Source organism: Rattus norvegicus, chromosome 1, assembly GCF_036323735.1.
Source record: "Rattus norvegicus strain BN/NHsdMcwi chromosome 1, GRCr8, whole genome shotgun sequence".
NCBI classification, from domain to species: Eukaryota; Metazoa; Chordata; class Mammalia; order Rodentia; family Muridae; genus Rattus; species Rattus norvegicus.
The window spans coordinates 37,786,570-37,806,921 of record NC_086019.1 but is presented as its reverse complement, the minus strand read 5'-3'; the positions used below and the strand labels follow the sequence as shown (position 1 = coordinate 37,806,921).

The 20,352-nt window shown below is 38.3% G+C and overlaps 1 pseudogene; it reads left to right on the top strand.

Moving 5' to 3' along the window:
• Nucleotides 1-20,352, top strand: part of LOC120099102 (rho GTPase-activating protein 20-like) — a 316,059-nt pseudogene that overhangs the window by 181,295 nt on the left and 114,412 nt on the right.

The following is a 20,352-nucleotide window of genomic DNA, read 5'->3' as shown; positions in this document are numbered from 1 at the left end:
CTCCTAGAATTCCACATTTATTTAAAAATACATGCAGTATTATCAGCTAATGAAGGTAATGGCCGCAATACCAACTGGTGAAAGCCTATTTAATGTTTACACAGTGATCATCTATTAATATTCTTAGTAGACATCTTCCATAAAAGGTATTCCATAAAATCCCCAAGGCTGACATGAGAATCAAAGATGCACCTTAACTGCATTTGAGACTGCTAGCTTTGAAGAGCCCTCATCAAAGATCAGGGATTCTGCATAACCAAAGATTAATTTAGTCACTAATGCAGAACACTTGACATAGATTATCATTTTGTAAGGTTGGCCATCAAATCATGAATAATGTCCAGATTTCCTCTTGGACAAGTTATGTCCCAATCACTCAGGAATGTAATCTCAGTAGGTGTGCCAGGGACCCTCCCTTTGATCCAGGAAAATTTAGGGCAGAATCTCATCTCATTTAAATCACTTTGCAACTTCCAATTAACCGAGCAAGTTGGCTGGTGTGAAAAGGGGGAATTTTATTTCATTATGTTTTCATTTTCCCCCATGTTTTGTGGCATTTGGACATAAGAATAAAGGAGATGTTTACTAAAGCAGCATAATATTGACTGAGCAGCTGCCAAGGAACCATAGCTTGTAATAACTTGTTCGAGATTGAGTCATTACCTCTGGTCATGTTGCAGAGTACAAATCATCTAATAACTCGTGTTCCCAACAGATTAGTTGTCTAGCAGTCAATGTGTGGAAAAAGAAACTCCACTTAATTTCAGATATTGAAAATACTGCTTTTACTCATCCATAAATCATGTGTTTCTCAACAGTATACCAGAGTTATCCTTTTCATAATGTAAGAAAAATATCCTGAAGAATTGCTATTGACTCTTAAATCAATATAGCTGCCAACATGAAAGAGTGGAACAATAATAGGACAGGGAAAGAAAGAGAAGAGGGTGATGGTAGTTTGAGGAAGGAAAGATGAAGAATTGACACAAAGTAAGGAAGTCTAAGAACATGTTTCTAGAACTTTGTCCAACAAAAGTGTATTTATATCAATGCTTTTATAAAATAAAAGAATATTATGCAGTAGAATCATGGGTGTAGCTGGAGAGATCACTCAGTGATTAAGAGCACATGCTGCATTCTGATGTGAGTTGCATTCTTAACAACTACCTCTGGCACCATGCAAACATCTAGAACTCCAGCTGAAGTATCCTTCTTTGGTATCCATAAACACTGCATTCATGTGTGCACTGACCCATATGCAGACAAGCATTAAATATTAATAAAACAAACTTTAAAAAAGAATTATGAACATGATGCAGAAGAGTAATAATGGATACTGTTTACCCAGTTTTTCATGGGTTTTACAATCTATATATAACACTTCATACAGACACACACACATATATACATACACACACTTTCACACACATACACATACATACACACGCTTATATCTATATCTATGTCTATATCTATATCTATGTCTATATCTATATCTATATATATGCTCACAATATTAGGGAAATCTCTCACTGTGGTAGAGAAGGCATTGTATCATGATCATGCAGCAGCTGTTCACATTATGTCAATACTCAGAAAGCAAAAAGTGAATATGAAATAGGTCAGTCTATGAGTCCCAAAGGGACACTCTCTGCAACAAGAATCTACCTTGAAAAGGTTCCAAAACCTTCAAACCAGCACTACCATCTGAGAGCCAAGGACCCAAACGTATGAGCATTTAGGGGACCATTAATACTCAAATGATAAAGTCAAGCATTATTAATAGAAAGCAAGAACATTTTCATTTTATTGAGAAGGATTACAAATTTATCTGTATCTAGACAAATGAAACTAAACCAGGCAAAAAATAATGTATTGCAAGCCCAAGTCAGGCCTTTCTATCTTAATATGGTTCTTAAAAAGAGCAATTCTAAGCAAAAACACACTGAATTTACAAATCCTTCAGTCTATAGTGAGGAAAAAAATAGAGAAAAATAATCAAGCTGCAACTTTGACTTTGACATAAAATAGACATTGTATCATTCTAGATTGCTTAGGTACTGATTCTGGGTACTGACTTCCAAAGTAGGAAATGGCTTAAGAACTATAGAAATTGAATTCATCAGACTAATTAACAAATAAATGCTACAATTTTATTAAATGAGAGTGACTAACTTTGAAATTGACCAAGGCTGAAATTGGCCAGATAAATATTTCTTAAATAACAAGTACTTACTTAAACTTTTTCTTTTGTTTGATTTATACCCTTGATCAAGCATAGCTCATATGGACCATGAAAACTCTCAGTAGTAAAGAATGTCATTATATTCCTGATCCTTCTGCCTCCATGTGCCTAGAAATAGAACAGCATCCATGTCCTTCCAAGCTTGGTTAAGGTGATGCTAGAGAGGGAACTCTGGCTTCACAGATACTATGGAAAGAGTCTATCTACTGAATATATACAGAGCCCAACAGAGTTCTTAGGGGGTTTTTTTGTTGTTGTTGTTGTTTATTTGTTTGATTGATTGATTTTTGTGTTATTTTGATATTTTCACAAAAACCATCTACACATTCTGCTAGTGATCTTTGTGGTTTAGATCCTGACATTAAATATGGACTTGAGCAGAAGACCTTAAATATGGACTTGAGCAGAAGCCATGTCCTTTGATGATGGGCATCAGGAGCCCATACTTCCTGCACAGAACTTAGCTTCCACTGAAAAAGGCATCCTTTGAAGAGTTGTGTGTTTGAATAGTCCAACATTCCTCCTGCTGCACTCTCAATCTTCACCTGGCAGGCCCCTCTTCTGCCCAACTACAATGATCCTCCTCCTGCCTACAGAATCCACACCTACCAAAGAAATGTAGGACACTTAGATCCATAAGCACATGACCTTGGTTTCCTTGTACTCCCAATCGTACTGAGAAACAGAAATTGAAGGATATGTATTTATTTATTCTTTAGCAAGCCTGTCAGTGTGCACCTCAGAATTTATAGAAAGTTATAAAATAATGGCAAGGATATTTTTAAGCTTTAGTAGTGAGTCAGGCTAACTGTTTATATATGTACATACATGCATATATATGTTTATTGTATTTTATATTATATATGTTATGCGATAATGGTATATATATATATATATATATATATATATATATATATATATAAATTGAATCCTGAATCCTGCCTACTACACAGTACATACTTCATGATACATACTACATACTATATAATAAATACTATATGATATATAATATTGTATATGTGTGTGTCTGTGTGTGTCTGTGCGTGTGTTCTGCCTTTCTTTCTCTCCATGGCAACCTGCATACATATGTTCACATTCACATTTAGGCACATATATGTACACATATTTGAAAATAGCATGATTTATTTCATACCATCTTAGAAATATTGAAAAAGAAATGCAATCTCCGTTTAAATTACATTTGAATTTCAGAGAAGCAACATGAAACAAGTATAGAGCTATTCATGAACTAAACACTTGCTACTTATAATCTTCATGACTACCCTGATGAATGACCATTGATGTGCTCCTAAATTTATTCTAGAGTTAGTATTCTTGTTGGTAACTAAGTATTCTGTGTTGAAAACTAAGACAATGTATACATAGATTATAATAGCTATGTTGCTTAGATGGAATGTGTAGGAGAGTATGTACAGCCTTGATATTGGAGGAGTAGACTGGAGTGTGGAAAATAATACTGAAATATTTAGGTTCTTTGGTTCCAAACAAATAATTAGATCAGCAACACATAAAAATTGATTAAAATTAGAAACTGTGTGTTAAGAAGAGAAAAGGACTCTCAAGAAGAGAAATGGCCAGAGGTGCTGGGAAAGTTTAGAAGCTATAAAACTATTCAGGCAGGAGGATAGAAAGCATCTAGGGGTCATTGCCATAGCACTGGCATTCTCACCATTAGAGGTTTGGGACTTTCTCATGCACATTTTGCCAGGTTTGGAGGACTTTCCAATCTTCAGTCACTAGCAACTTTCACATGTTAATCAGACACTTCTGGTTTCCAGTCCTACTTTTCAGACTTAGCTTGGGTTAAGAATGCACTAGTTCTTGCCTCCATCTCCCAGCTACACTGGTCACTACTGGTCCTATGGTAGCAGTAACAGATAACTACTCTAGCAGTAACTGCTTCTATGACATGAAGGGTCAGTAATAATTCACTGAAATTGGAGCAGATCAGTTTACCATCATTTAGTTTGAAATTTCAACGTGCCTTAATGGCAATTGCAAATAGCCATTTGCAAAAAGACTTGGTTAATTTAGATGGGTTTCAACCAGTTAGACTACACAGAAAAACCTAAAGATAAATTAGCATATTTATCTAAAGTAACATAACACAAAGAATCTGTTAATAGCTATCATTTGGTCAAGAATATATCTTAATGCATAGAACAAAAGGAAATGTAAAGTATGACTTTAAAAAGATAGGATGAACAAACATGAACAATGGTTAATCAGAACAAAGCACTAATGAGAAAAACAAAACAAAATAAGGAACCTGCAAGATGAACTAGCAAATAGTGGTTGTTGCTCTTAAAGAATGATGTTGCAAGATGTGGACAACAAACACATAAACAAACAGACAAACCAAAAATCCCCACATAACTGATTTAACAAGAAGAGTGAGAGGACGGGTTAACTCTCTCTAGAAATATAAAAGATTTCACCTGCAGCAAACTTCCTCTTGCATTCATATAACCACCTGTTCATTTGAATTGTAAATCAATAATAGTTCTTCATTTCTTCTACCTCTTTTTCATCCTGAGAAATGGTTTGGAACAGATTAGGTGTGTTGGTGTGAAAGACAAATGTCCCCTGTTGGCTCACACATCTAAACATTTGTCCCCCAGCTGGTGGTGATGTTTGAGAGGTTATGAAACCTTTAAGAGGTGGAGACTTGTTAATAGGACTGGGGGTCTCATTTCACTTCCAGTTTGCCTTTTTGTAGTTTATGAACTCTTAGCTTACTGGCCCAGGTACTTGGGGTCATACCTCTACCAATATTATAGACACCCTGTCTGAAAACATAATTTGAAATGAACTCCACCATGATTAGTTTTAGTAATGGTGCTTTATCCTAATACTAAAAAGTAACTAAGATATGATAATTACCTAGACCATAGATGATATATAGAGATAGACAGATAATGAATAGACATATAGGTAAATATGTGGATTAAAGATGAGGGAAACATATTAATAGATTTATGAATGATTAATGACCAGTCGTATTTATTCTTAAAGACCAAAGGCTCTTGAGATTTAAATTTCCTTCAATAGGAATGCTGAGCCACCATTATAAACTATGTTAAGATGTGTCTAATCGGTAATCAGTTGTTCTTTTGAAAATGTTACTTTTCATGTCTAAAATCTTCCAGCTATGTATCAGAGCAGCGTGTCTCTAAGTTTGTTAATTTTGATTTGTGGTTCATTTTTATTTTAGTTTATAAATAGAATTATAAGTGTATTTTTATTTAAATAGTAGAGCTTTGAAATTTTTATTTTCCATTCTATTCTTCAAAACATTTTCCTTATTTTTGTTTTGTTTTTAATTAACAAGTATTTGTAAATACATCTGAAAAACATCTAGAATTTTCTGGCCATTTAAGTTGCTTAAATTATATATTTTGTACTATGACTTTCTTAGGATTTATTGGTACAGTAAGTTTTTAAAGGTATTTCATATTTTCAATAAAATGAGTAAAAATGCATAAATCTCTTACAAGATGGAAGCTTTAACATTAATGAAATTTCTCACATAGTGTTTGGTCCATCTTTGAATGTATCTGACTATCATAAGACTGTATAAAGGAATTACCCAAGCGTCTGCCTAGAGGTCCCAATTGTAAAGCTTCACATACTGTTGGTATTCTAAGCTCCAATCCCTCTTTCCCCCACCCCCAGCTACCTGGGAACCGCTAGATATGTTTTAGCCCACACTTCCTGGCAACAGCCATCTGTACCTAACAGTGTTAAAGGGCTGCTTGCCCTCTCTTACCCTCTCTTACTTCTCTCTTACTCTATTCTTCGATGCTCTTTCCCCTACCACCCATGTGTCCATGGCCAGCCACCTTTCCACTCTTCTACTCTTCTCTCATTAAACCTCTCCATGTGAAACCATGGTGACTGGGTGTGTTCTGTCTGGGCACGGGCAGAGATTTAAAACCTAACATTGGTGCCGAAACCTAGGATCAAACCAGGAAACTTTACATTGGTGCTGTGATTCAGATGCCCTGCGTGAGGATTTTGATATCCCCCTGCCCACATGGCCTGGTGTCCCTGCCACCCCACCGCTGACCACAGGGTGGAGGATAGGCCTTTCCCACTGCATGCCTCTGCTGCCCAGAGCAACCTCAGCCCAACCTGGGCCCCCACGGGCGTAAGGCACGGAGCCTTGGTGGAGATGGAAGGAACTGTGTGCTCCCACAGCATCCTCCCAGTGCCCGCAGTTCACACTGGGACAGGGATGCGGTTGCGGTTGCTCCTCAACATGGGCTGTGCTGTCCCTTTGCGCTGACTGTGGAGGGGATGAATGCACATGCAGGCCACTTCTGTGCTCATGACCCGAGACTGCCACTGTGCGTCCTGCTGTTGGGCCCTGCCATTACATCTGCTGCTGCTTCCAAGTGCATCATAGTGATTCGATTGCAGCAGCTGCCACAACATCTACGTCATCGGACCACCTCCTACTGGCTGCTGTGGACCTCAGGACTTCCACCACTTCAGCAGGCCTCCCCATCTCTATGATGTCCTGCTTACAGCTGCCCACCAAGGAGAGAGCCCTCTTCAAGCACGTGGTAGTGAGCAGTACCTACTCAATCTCTATATGTTTTCTTTACCTCAGAGCTTGACTTTCTATGGTGTACACAAGGTTTCAGGGGAGTGTTCTTGAACTTGGAGCTACCTGTGCTGCCTCTGGGGATGAACTTTTTATTAACTCTCATTCTAGGACCTTTTCCCTTAAGCGAGACACTCTCTCTCTCTCTCTCTCTCTCTCTCTCTCTCTCTCTCTCTCTCTCTCTCTCTCTCTCTCTCTCTCTCTCTCTCTCTCAGACAATTTAATGCCAGGGCGTTCCTGGATAGACTGTTCTCTGTCTCAGGAGCACCGGCTCTAAATATAGCCAGAGAACTGGTCAGGGCAATTAATCCCTAGTCACAACCACTGGTCTTTAGGTCTTTGCTGCCTGTCCCCATTTCCTGGGATGTTTTGGTCTAATTTACACTAAGCAAACAACAATAATTCTGTCTGTCCTCATCCCCAAGCCTCCCCCTCCTCCCTTCCTCATTGTTTTAGCTCCTGGTTTGTGTCTATGAAAAAGCAAGCCTGACCCCATTCCTCAGGAAACCTGTCTGTGAGACCTGCTTTTCCACTCACATGGGACCGGTAAGACCCTCATAAAATCTAACTCTCTCTGTGAGCACCAGTGTCCTGGCTGCGCAGGTCATCACCCATGTGCTCAAGCCTCTTTCTTGCTCTGGAGATCTTTAAAAATGTTCATGTTGTTGACTCATGCTGTTATCTGTTTTGTAAACTTATAAGCTACAGGTAACCCACTCAGGACTACCTCTCAAGGACCAAATAGACTCCACCCTGACAAATAAATCTGCCTAAAGTTCCCTCTTACTACCTATTTTAAAGGGTGGGATTCCTCTGGGTTTCAAATGTACACCTAAGGGAAAAACTTTTCTTTTCTCCTAAACATGTTTAAACTTATTCTCTGCCTATAATAAATATATAGGTGTGTTCCAGCATCTTGCAAGTCCAGGAACTTACTACATCCAGGACAGCTCCAGAGAAGCAGCCACCAGATGTTCCAATTTCCTCTCACAGACACATATGCTTCTATTGGACCTGTTCCTTCTGACCTATCCTCCAACAATTCGACAGACCCTGGGCAACAAGAAAATAGCCAACTCTAAGACTGGACAAACATCCCCCCCTCATAAATGGCACCAACCTGTCATTCTGCCTTTTTCTTCAGTTCCTGGACTTTTGAAAATCCTATAGGGAAGTGGATACTCCCTTTCATAACACCCTTTCAAGTCATCTTTCTGGTGTTACTATTCACTCCCTGCCTCACTAATCTTGTCTCTGCATTCCTTCAATGACCAATAAAAAAAATTCTGATCAATTTATTAAATAGTTCCTGTTACAGGATTACCAGCCACTGTCCACTAAGGAGCCTAATGCAAACATTTACCAAGTGAGCCCTGATAGTGAAAGTCAGCTGTACCCTGACATTGACGACGCCCCAAGAGAGTAGGAAGTAGCCTAAGAGACAGGGTACCCCATCACCCTTTCACCATCAGCTTCTCCCTCCCTTTTTTTCCCATTCTTTTTATAATAATAAAAAGGGAGATATATTGTTATCAGGAATTGCCTTTAACTCTAACATAGATAATGTTTGGTCACTGTTGCCATGGCAACAGTCATACATTTCCAGAAGATCTTTTGGCTCAATTCTCAACTCCACCTGGAAGTAGTTATGTCATATTCCAAATAAAAGGCAGACTTCTTCTACCCTCCTCCTCTCTTTTCTCTTCTTTCTCTCGACCCTTCCCCTTGTCTCGTTCTCCCATTCAATCTCTACACATGGAACCGTGTTGGTTTGGTGTGCTCTATCCCGATGGGTGCAGGCCGATATTTAACAACAATGATATTAATAACAACACACACAACTCCAATGATTTTGTTGACTATACATTTTGTTTAACCTATGTTACATATTTTGAGACAAAGTCCCTTATAATCCAGGATGGCCTCAAGTTCACTATCTAGTCAAGAATGACTTTGTACTTGTGATTCTTCTTTCCCAATATCCTGAGTATTGGAGGTAAAATTTAAAGCAAGCATCATTGACTGGGCCTGTTGTTGCATGTCTTTAATAGTACTACTCACAAGGCAGAATCAGACAGATTTGCTTAATATTGAGACTGGCCAGGCTCTAGGCAGTCAGACCTACACAGGTAAACCTGTCTTCAAAACAGTAAAAAGCATACTTCTGAAGCTTCGGTATTAGTGGTAGTTCATGGAGCTAAAATTGTTGTTTCTGTGCAAAGAACTGGGTTATACCCATAGCAATGCATAAAGAGACATAAAAGAAATGCAAATGAGATATAACGATATTTCTCAGTGGGTAAAGAGACTTCCACAAGTCTATTATCTAAATTCAAATCCCTGAACATGAAGTGTAAGAAAATAACCAGCTTCCAAAAAGTATCTTCTGACCTTTCCATTCAAGCGTGATCTATGTACTTCTACACACATGTACACGCACACTGGTGTAAGGGGACCCACCCCCACACTAATTAGTAAATAAAAGCAAGAAAAAAAATAGGCATTTACAAACATAGATAACAAATTTTTGTGTGTGAAAAATAGTTCTGTCCCTGGCCACACTGATTTATGTGTGTAGGCATGGAACTCCAATGCTCTAAATAAAGCTAAAACATTTATGGAACCTACAATGCTCAGATATATTGGAGTACAGTGGGATAGAAACATTGCCAAATTGTTCAAGATGATGAAATATAAAGGTTAAAGTCATTGTTCTACTGTAATATCTGAACATAAGTTTGTCCATGAAATTGAAATAAGGCTTTGTGAATATTATAGTGAAGGCCTGCTTAATTGCATCTTTAAGGTTCCTGTATTCTCAAAATACAGGATTATGTGGCAACAAAAACGTAAATTATTTTTTTGTGGGGAAATATTTACAAATATCAACTTGTCCCATATAGGTTATTAACAGGCATTTATCTCAATGAACCAAAGAGTGTTTCTGGGAATATTTTCAGGAATATTGATGAGGATTTATTTCGGGAGTAGGAAAAGAGTCAAAGACACCATAGCCTACCCAAACATGGGTGACAACTCATAAGAGCTGGAAGTCTAAAAGGCATCACAAACCTAACTGGCAGCAAAACGGCTCAAAGGGTGTCTTTTCCTGGTGGTTCCATCAGTCTAAGCCTCTTGTTGGCAGGCAGATAAGGTTGACCCTGAGCCTTCTAGAAAGTTTGACTAGTCTCTGTTTCTTCCAGGCTATTAGGCAGTTTCTCCTTCCACAAGCCAGCTGGGTATGTATGAGAATTTGCTTTGCAACTCGTTCTTGCAACAAAGTTGGATCCCAGTATTCATATTGGGCAACTCAGAAACATTTATCACTCCAATTCCAGACAGTCCGATATTTCTTCTGACTTCCACAGATACCAGAAACTTATATGACTAATAAACATACATGTAGGCAACTACTCATAACAACAAAAGTTAAATAAATCAATCTATAATATTTAAAAAAGATGAGCTTTTAATTTAAAGAATTTATATAGCTTTCAGGAAAACTGAAAAAAGGTAGCTCAATGGAAATTTTTTGAGGGTATGGAGATAGGATGGAGTGCCTTATAATGCTTTGTCTATTTTTGTTTGTTTTTCCCCAACAGTTTTTTTTTTACTAATATATTGTGATTCCTGATTTTCTTTCTTTATGAGATTTCTGTTTGCCAACATGTATGTCTCTAGGTCATGTATGTTTCTTGGACATTTTTGGCTCCAATTTTTAAAAATTAATTCATTTGTTTTCTTCTATTCATGTTTGTTCATATTATTTTTCCATTAATTAATATATTCATTAGTTTATATCTGAATTGCTGCCCCTTCCCTATCTTCCCTTACACTCTCCCTACTCCTATCACATCTCTTCCTCTCTGAGAGGGTAGGGAGCCCCTGAGTATCCCCTTATCCTGACCTATCAAGACAGGACTAGGTGTTGCTTCTCCTGTTTCTCCACTGTGGCCATACAAAGCAGTCCAGTTTAGGGAAGAAACTTAACAGACAGGCAACAGCTTTAGGGACAGCTCACATTCCAGTTGTTGGGTAACACACAGGAAGACTGAACTATACATCTGCTATATATGTGTGTGTGGGGGGGGTCTTGGTTAAACCCATGAATATTTCTTTCGTAGCTCAGTCTCTGAGAGTCCCTAAATTTAAACTTTAGTTGACTCTAGTGGACTTCCTCTTTAGTTTCTATCCCCTTTGGGATCCTCATCCAACTCTTCCATAGGCACACCTTAACTCTACCCAATGTTAGTCTGCGTGTCTCTGTGCTGCTGAGTGGAGCCTCTCAGAGGATAGTTTTGCTAGGCTCCTGTCTTCAAGCATAACATAGAATCTTTAATGGTCTAGGACTGGTGCTTGTACATGGGATGGGCATCAAGTTGGGCTAGTTTTAGTTGCCCATTCCCTCAGTCTCTGTTTCATTCTTAGTCTCAGCATTTCTTATAGACAGGACAGACTTTGAGTCAAATGTTTTGTGGATGGGTTGTTGCTCTTATCCCTCCACAACATGCCTTGTTTCAGAAGGTTCCATATCCCCAGAGATATGTGTCTCATCTATGGTCACCTGCATTGAGTCGTCAAAGCCTTCTCCATTCCAAGTCTCTGGTATGTCTTAGAGATGCCTCTCCATGAAGCCAACCCTGCCAGCTTGAGATATCCATGCATTACTCAAAAGATATTATTTCAATTTGGTTCTGTCATGATATTCCTTGAATGATTTGAGTTAGAAACTTTTAAGAATTGGTATTATTTTGACTGATGTATTGTTTGTTTGTTTCTTCTAATGTATGTTCTAATTTGAGATTCTGTATTCTGTCTCTTGTCATCTGTTGGTGGTGCTTGCATTTGTAGATTCGGTTCTCTTTTGTGAGTCTTCCATCTACAATGTTGCCTGTTTGTATTTTTTTTTATTGATTCTATTTTTATTTGCAGGTCTTGGACTTTTTATTAGTTTCTTTTAACTGTTTGATTGCATTTTTTCTATTTTCTATTTCTTTAATGGATTCATTTGCTTCCTCTTTAATGGCATTTATATTTTTCATTGTATTTTTCTGAATTTCTTTAAGCTATTTATTTATTTTCTCATTATAAGACTATCATTTTCATGAAATTAAAGGTCATAGTCTTGCTCTTCAGGTGTGTTATGATGACCAGAATTTGTTGTTGTAGTAGTACTAGGTTCTGATGTTGCCATATTGCACTACCTTCTGTTGAGTGTGTGCTTGTGCTTACCTTTAACCATCTAGTTGTCTGTTTTATTGGCTTTCAGGGTACTCCCAGAGAGGAGCAAGCCTCAGGGATTGTTGCTGCCAGGTGGCACAGGCTTCCAAGGTGCCAGGCATAGCTGTGGAATTAGGTGCAGGATTAATGTAAAGGTGTGGACCAGAACTTGGAACTCAGAAAAGATGTGGTAGATGACTTGACTGCTTGGTTTACTGCTCCTGGCAAGTGGGGGATTGTGGTAGGTGGTGGTGGTGATGATGATGATGACGACGACGACGATGATGATGATGATAATTACTTAGTCCCTAATGGTTTTCTAGTGAGGGAGCAAGAAAGGGTGAAGATTTGCATGGGTGGAAAGGAGAAGAGGATCTGGGAGGATTTGGAGAAGTGGAAATTCTAGTTAGAATATACTTTATGAAAAATCATTTTTAATAAAAAACATTTTTCTCCAAAGTATATGAAATAGTGAAATATATAACATAGAATACCTCAATATATTGAGTGTTCTATGTATACTCTCTAACCAAAAGCTAATGAAATTTAAAATTAACATATGATAGATGAGTGCAAATTTCAATTTAATAAAGTGAAAATATAATTTATAGTCTAGTTTAGAAGCTTGTAAAAAAATTCTCAAAAAGATTTAAATTGTGTTAAATATTCTCAAGTTACTTTTTTCTCTGAGTAGACAAGGGAAATAAAAATGCCTTGTAAAGAGTTTCTGCTACCTCACCAATAGCTTCAAGTCTCATGTCCTACCCCAACTTTTGGCAGAGACACCCCCAGCTCTGACAATGCCAGTTGTCATACTGATTTCAGAGCAAACAATAAAATGTGAAAGCATGAATTCACAGTAGAAAAGGACTTTGGCACGATCACAACACAGAGGGACAGAGGGAGATAGAATGGCAGGGATGGAGACAGAGAGGAGAACCACCTCATAAAACACAAAGAGAGAAAGATAGAAAAAACAGACATATGAAGATGCAAGAATACAAAAACATATACATCAATAAAAAACATTTGACCCATCATATTTCAGTTAATTTCTTTCAGTGTTTTAGAAAGTAGAAGACTACAAACTAAGAAGCTTATAAACAAGAAGCAACATATAATATGAAGAAATAATAGCTACCAAATTTGATAGGGAACAAGTGATCATATCTCAAGTACTAATTGATGTGTCAGCTCAATCTTGACCACTGTTCTTTGTCTTTTTCTGAGCCCTGCTCCTCACCATTCAGATCTTTCCTGGCTTCTAAGAACGCATGCAGAGCCTTTGGCAGCTCCTTTTTACATCTTATCACAGCAGCTTCTATCTTGACAAAGGTCTTTTCATATACCCTATATTTAATTTGGTCTTGCTGGATAAATTACTACTTTCACATATTTAAAAAAAGTTCCCCTTTTGTATTCCTAGTTGCACAATTCAAAGAAGAACAAGCCTGTGATTATTTCATGCCTAACACATCTAAGCAGTCCTTCTGATCTCAGAGGTTCATTTATCATGCTGAAAGTGGATGAAAAGTTGTAGCCACCCTACAGTCACTTTGAGAAGTCTTAACAGCCACAGTTCTTCCTGGAGGCAATGATTTATTTCAAGCATGTGACTGAATTTATCAATAGGTTATACTATAATTTTTCTTTGATACTTGGATATAAATAAAGCAAGACAAATTTAAAAACAACTTTCCCTTGAAACTTAGTACTCTCTGACAAGTAGCTGCACTTTTTATTTTCTGGCATCCAAAAGAAACTATACTTCAGAGAAGGTTTTAGCTCAGTGTCATGGAATGAGTACTTGTCTCATGCAGAGCTCCTGGAATGAATAGGACCTTTTACAAAATTAACTTTTCATTATCTTTCTCCTGAGCTATGTTTTCACTAATAATCTATTAACTCTGTAAGGCTTTATTCTCTTAAAAATGCAAGGTGAGCACATTAAATATAATAATGTCTATGAAAGTATATCATGCTTAGATATGGGAAAGAGATAGACTAACATCCCAAGAAATGCCCATAGCCCTATATTTCTTAGTTGATTCCAGATTAAATCAAGTTGACAGTGAAAATTATCGATAAGAACAGTAAACTAGTCCATCAGATTGAATCTTTCTTCATGGTAAATGATTAATTTAGTTGTTCATTTAACATTATACTCGTTTGTCCAAAGAGGAGACTCTTTGAGCTTTTCACAGCTATGGTTAGTCCCAAGCCATGTGATCTCACTTCAATGGCCAGCACTTAGATGGGTCTACTTACAGTAGCAAAGCCTTTTTCTTCTAGAACTAAGCTATTCTTTAGTCAAATCTCAGAAGGTCTTTACAACAATTTCAGAAAACTTTAGAGAATGGCAGGTAACTATAAGAGATACAGACCTCTGTACATGATTACACATATGTAGAAAACAATGAAGAGTATAATAATGAAATGTTCAGACAGAACCGTTCCTGGGGTTTTACATTATGTTTTTGATCTGCATCAACAGAAGTTTTATTTGAAAATTGTTTTTATTACATTTATTCATTTAAATATTGTGTTTGTGTCTGTGAGTGTGTGTGTTTGTATGTGCATGCATGCACACACATCAAAGCTAGAAGTATGTCAGAATTGGGCACTTTCTCTCTAACACCATCCACTGTGTCAGTAAAGCTTGACCTCACTCATTTGGCCAAGAAGTTCCAGGAATCCATCTCTGTCTGTTGAACCCTGAAATTACAGACTTGTGTATGGAATGGTGTTCCCAGCTTCCTTTGGGGTTCTAAACTCAGATCCTTATGCTTATGTATGAAAAACTTTACTCTTTCTCCCTTCTTTTTAGCTTGCTTTTTAAAAGTACATGCAGGACATAGTAAGTTAAACTGTCTTATTATTGCAACACAGAAACAACTTTGTTGACTTATCACCTAGTATTTTTCTTCTTTTAATACTTTAATGAATAAATTTGGCCTATCAATGCATTTTATTAACCGCTCCCTTCCCCACCTCAGACTTCAGTTGGCTCAAATAAAGGTGTCTTACTTAGTTAGGGTTTTACTGCTGTCAAAAGACACCATGACCAAGCCAACTCTTATAGGTACAACATTTAATTGGGGTTGGCTTATAGGTTCAGAGGTCCAGTCCATTATCATCACAGTGGGAACATGGCAGTGTCTAGGAAGGCATGATGCAAGAAAAGATGAGAGTTCTACATATCATCTGTAGGCTACTAAGAAAAGACTGGCTTCCAGTCAGAAGGAGAAGGTCTTAAAGCCCACATCCACAGTGACTTACATACTGCAAGGCCATACCTTCAAATAATGCCATTCCTTTGGCCATACATATTCAAACTATATTATACTATATTATACTCCGTGGCCCACTTAGGTCTTTTCAAACACCTGAGTATATAGTGCCATAAATTGCCATAACATAATGCTTAAACACTTAGGCCAACTTCAAAAATCCCATACACTATGACAGTCTCAATAATGTTAGAAGTCCAACGTTCAAAAACTCTTCTGAGATTTATCTTATTACTTACCTCTGATATCCAACCCAAGACTGGAAACCAGCTGGCCATACACCAAATATCTCCATGTCTAATGTCAAAGCAGTCTTCAGATATCAAACTGCTTTTTCATTTTTGTTGACTGTGACAAAATTCTTTCTCCTGGGCTGGTTTCTCTTGATATTAGCAGCTTTTCTTGGAAGGTATCCCATGTCCATAGCATCTTTAACATTTTGAGTACTATAAGTCAACCTCACAGATTCTTGTTCCAATGCCTGGGATCCAAACATGATCTTCTGGTCTCTTCCAAAGGGTTTGGCTTACTTCTTCAGTTCTGCCCTCTGTGGCACTCTATGGTCTCCTTGACTCAACTCAGGTACTATTGCTGTTATGGATGGCAATCTCATGGTACTGGCATCTCCAATACTCAGCGATCTTCTGTTTCAACTATGCTTCACCAATAGACTCTTATAATGTCTCTTTATAGTGCCAAACCTCAACATCTTCCCATGACCACTTAAGTATTTGTCCATGAACTGTAACTGATACTGCACCTTCACAAATGACTGTCCCTGGTCTTACCTACTCTTCATGACCCCTTCATATATTCAAAAAGTACTACCTAGGTGATTCTTACAAGTTACCAAGTCCAGCTACAGCATAAGGTACAATCTTTGCTATCTTTGGAACACAATTTTTTTGTCCTTTCAGAAAACTACTGCCAGACTTCACCTCAGTAATGCTGGTGTCTTTATAATCACCACTAACTTCTTAGCACTGCTAACCACCAACAATTGTTGCAATAGTCCCTTCTGTACTTTAATTCCACGGAACCATGTAGATAAGGCTGCCTTGTTCTGCTAACTGTTATGGCTGGAACATGTCCTCACCCGCTCAAATCCCCACCCCTTATGCTGTTACAGCTTTCTGTTTTCCAACTTCCTCACTATTTATGCATAGTTGTCCTAGAACTTGTTCTGTAAATTAACCTTGAACACAGATATCTAGATGGTTCTATATCCAGGGATTAAAAGTGTATACTGCCATGTCTGGATCTAACCTTAGCTGGGTGGAATCTTGCCCTAAAATCTCTTAATCTGTTATCGCCTAGGACATAGGATACACCTCTATTGTGCTTCCTGGTGCCCCTCTAATATTTGAACCATATATTTTGTGTTTTTCCTTTCTCAGTTTGCTCTTTTTCATTAAAATGTTCTTCATAAAAGTAAGCTTTAGTAACCACACAACAGAATTTTTACCTGGCTATTTTGAGATTTGCCTATCCAAAGCAATTAATCTACATCTTTGCACCTTAGCTTCAGGCAGACTCTTCCTACAGTGGCCAAATGCAGCCAGCCAGATTCTTCACCAAAATGCCACAAAAACTGTCTCTGTACCAAATACTGAAATTCTCCAATGAAACCATTTTGGCCAGGTCTGCACAGTTAAAATCACTTTTGACAACAAAGTCTTTCACAGTCCTTCTAGCATAGGCCATTAAGCTTCATTTAAAGCACTCCAATACTTTCTAAATCCAAAGTCCCAGAATCCACATTCTTCTAAGCAAAAGCATGATCAGGCCAATCACAACAATAGCCTAGTCCTTTGTGTCAACTTCTGTCTAAATTAGTGTTTTAGGGGACTGGTAAGATGAATCAGAGGTTATGAGCACTGGCTACTCTTCCAGAGGTCTAGAGTTCAGTTCCCATCAACAACATGGTAGCTCACAAACATCTGTAATGGGATCTGGTATCCTCTTCAGGCAGGCAGAGTATATGCAAAAGGGCACTGATACATTAAATAAATTAAATAGAATTAAATCATTAATAAAAAAATAAACAAGTGTTTTAGTGCTGTTCATCAGACACCATTATCAAGTCAACTATTATAATGAAAACATTTAATTGGGGGTGGCTTACAGGTTCAGAGGTTTAGTCCACATCATCAAGCCATTCGTAGACATGTAGGAGGGACTGAGAATTATACAACTTTATCTGAAGGCCACTAGGAGAATACTGGTTTCCAGGAAACTGGGACACACATACTAGAGCCCATACCCACAGTGACATACCTACTTCAATAAGGCCATAACTGGTTTTAATAGTGCAACTCACTGCATCAAAACTATTCAAACCATTACAACTGTTATTAACCCAGATGGGATTCTGTACACTGTTCAACAAACATGTTGAAACCCTCCTTCATGGTACCTCCACCCACAGTTATTTTTCCTATGAAATAACAAGAAAAATGAACCATGCCATGTTGCTACCTCACTACCAGCTTCAATTTTCATGTCCTTCCTTAGTGTTGGCAAAGATACCCTATGCCCCCACCATGGTTGTTGTCATCCTGCTTTCACAACATGGTTTAATTTATTCTCTCTCCTACCTCTGCCTATGCTAGAAGTCAAGGCTGATGAGTAGGAGAAACATAGAGGGAAGGATAAACAAATCTGTCAGGCAGAAAAATAAGACAATAAAATTTATTATAGGTTTTGATGGTCCAATTTGTTACAGAGAATTCAGATATATTAGTGCCTACAGCATTTACAGTTCAGAGGCTATTGCTACACAAATGACAAGTGATGTTCCTTTAATTTATTATTTGTCTTATTTACATAGTATATAATCATTATGAAAAATCATAACCATTTTGTTACTCCTCTAACTGAGCTCCCTCAACTTTTCAGTTCCCTTGCATGCAGTTTTCTCAGGTGGCTGTTCCAGGTGGAATATTTTAACATGAAAAAAAAAATCGACAGCCTCTACAATAACTATCTGTTACATGATGCTGGCAAGTCATTGTACTTGAGCAAGTTGTTCTGTATGGTGTTCCAAAAAATGTCTAGTCTAAAGCAGGACACATATGACACAAACTGTATGTCTTTGTCAGATATTCACTGACCTAAAATTGATAGATTGATAATAAAAAGGTAGATGACATTTAGGTCATAGACTGGCTAATTATATACAATGGTTTAATAGATTGATTGTAGATGATTGATAGTTAATGCGTACAATATGGATGCTGACAAACAAACAGATGGATAGTGTGGTAGTTTGAATGAACACTGAGAAGTGACACTATTAGGAATTATGGCTTTTTGGTGGATGTGTAGCCTTGTTAGCAGAAGTATGTCACTGTGATGGTAGGCTTTGTGATCTCACATATGTGCACAAGTCTGGCAAGTGTGATTCAACCCTTCTGTTGACAGCCTTCAGATCAAGATGAAGAACACTTAGCTCCTTCTCTAATATCATATCTGGCTGAATGCTGTTCCCTGCCATTAGCTTAGTTTCCTTAGCACAGTGTCCTCCTGATTTGGTTATCTATTGATATCCAGCAACTCCTCTCAAATGAAATGCCTTAAAACAACACATATTTAGTAATTCTCAGGGTCATTATGAATTAAGAATGTGTTATGGCTTAAATGAGGCCCTTGCTTCAAGGGTCTATCACATGGCTGCAACCAAAGTCAACCAGGGTTGTAGTGCTATCTCAAGACTCCACAAGCTCATTTATAGGTCTCTTGGCAGAGTTTGGTTCTTGCTGGCTGGTGACCAGAGGATCTCTGGAGTTCTTTACTATGTGTTGCCCTCCTAATGCAGTCTATGGCTTCCTCAGAACCAGTGGAGATATGGTGTTGACTGGCAAGCCAGAAAGGCCATTGAAGTGAATTCTGATCACTATGGCCCCATTCTGTTGGTCAGAATTCACAAGCAAGCCTATCCTTCTCAGGTTGGCAGGGGTGGGTTGTTGGAGAGTAGGAGTGCATGGGAGGATGGGGGTTTATACAAGAAAGAGAACACTAGGAAATCAAGCTGTGGGGATTCCATCTTGGATTTTGGTTTGCCTCTAATTTGTAGGCTAGACCTCCAGTCAATGTTAGAGCTATTGTTATGCTGAATGGAGGGATGCTGAGCCAGAGGCAGAATGTATGGTGGGTGGAAGAGTAAATAAGGAGACTTTGGACAAGTCAAATCGCCTCCTGCCTCTGAGACATCATTTTGTCCTCAGCAAAATGTAAATACTTGGGGGGGGGGGGCAAATGAGAAAAAAAAAAGTGCAAGCTTCAGTTTGTTTTCTGAGGGAGAAAACATAGCTCTCTCCAGCTTGCAGGGACAAACTGCTCTCGCCTTTTCTGTTGTGTTGATTCGGAGTCTGTCAGTCTGGTATCTTCAAGGATTTTAGTATTTGGCCCCTTGGGGCCAAATAATAAAGAAATATATTAAATAATATATAAATTATTAAGAATTACATGGCTGGGATAAACACAACGAGAAAGCTGGTTTTGGGAGTCCTTTAAAGTATCTCTAAGGCTTTTTTAAAAACTACCTTTACTTCTAAGGAGCCCGGTGGGGGGGTGGGCCTAGCTGAGAGAAAACTGGCTGTATGTGGGAAATTTCACGCTCCTGATAATAAAATGGTAATAAAATCTCATCAGGCTCCCAAGGCTTAGAGCAGAGGGGATGTTTATGGTGGAGGGCGTTCCCCAACACAGGTGCAGCTGCTTTCCAGGTTGTGAGGTTTTCCAGGCCTACAGGGCAGCTGGGGTTATGGACTCTGTGGCTTCCTGCTAGTGTAGTTCTTTTACTCTCAGGCTTTGGGAGAAAACAGTCAGTTGTCCCGCCCTGGCGCCAGGCAGCTTCACTCCAGGCTCCAATTGAATGGTGTCACAGAAAGTGGGATTCACAGTCTGTGCTGGGGTGGTTTGCCCCAGGGAAGGTAAACAGCTGGGGAGGACATTTCAGAGGGTGG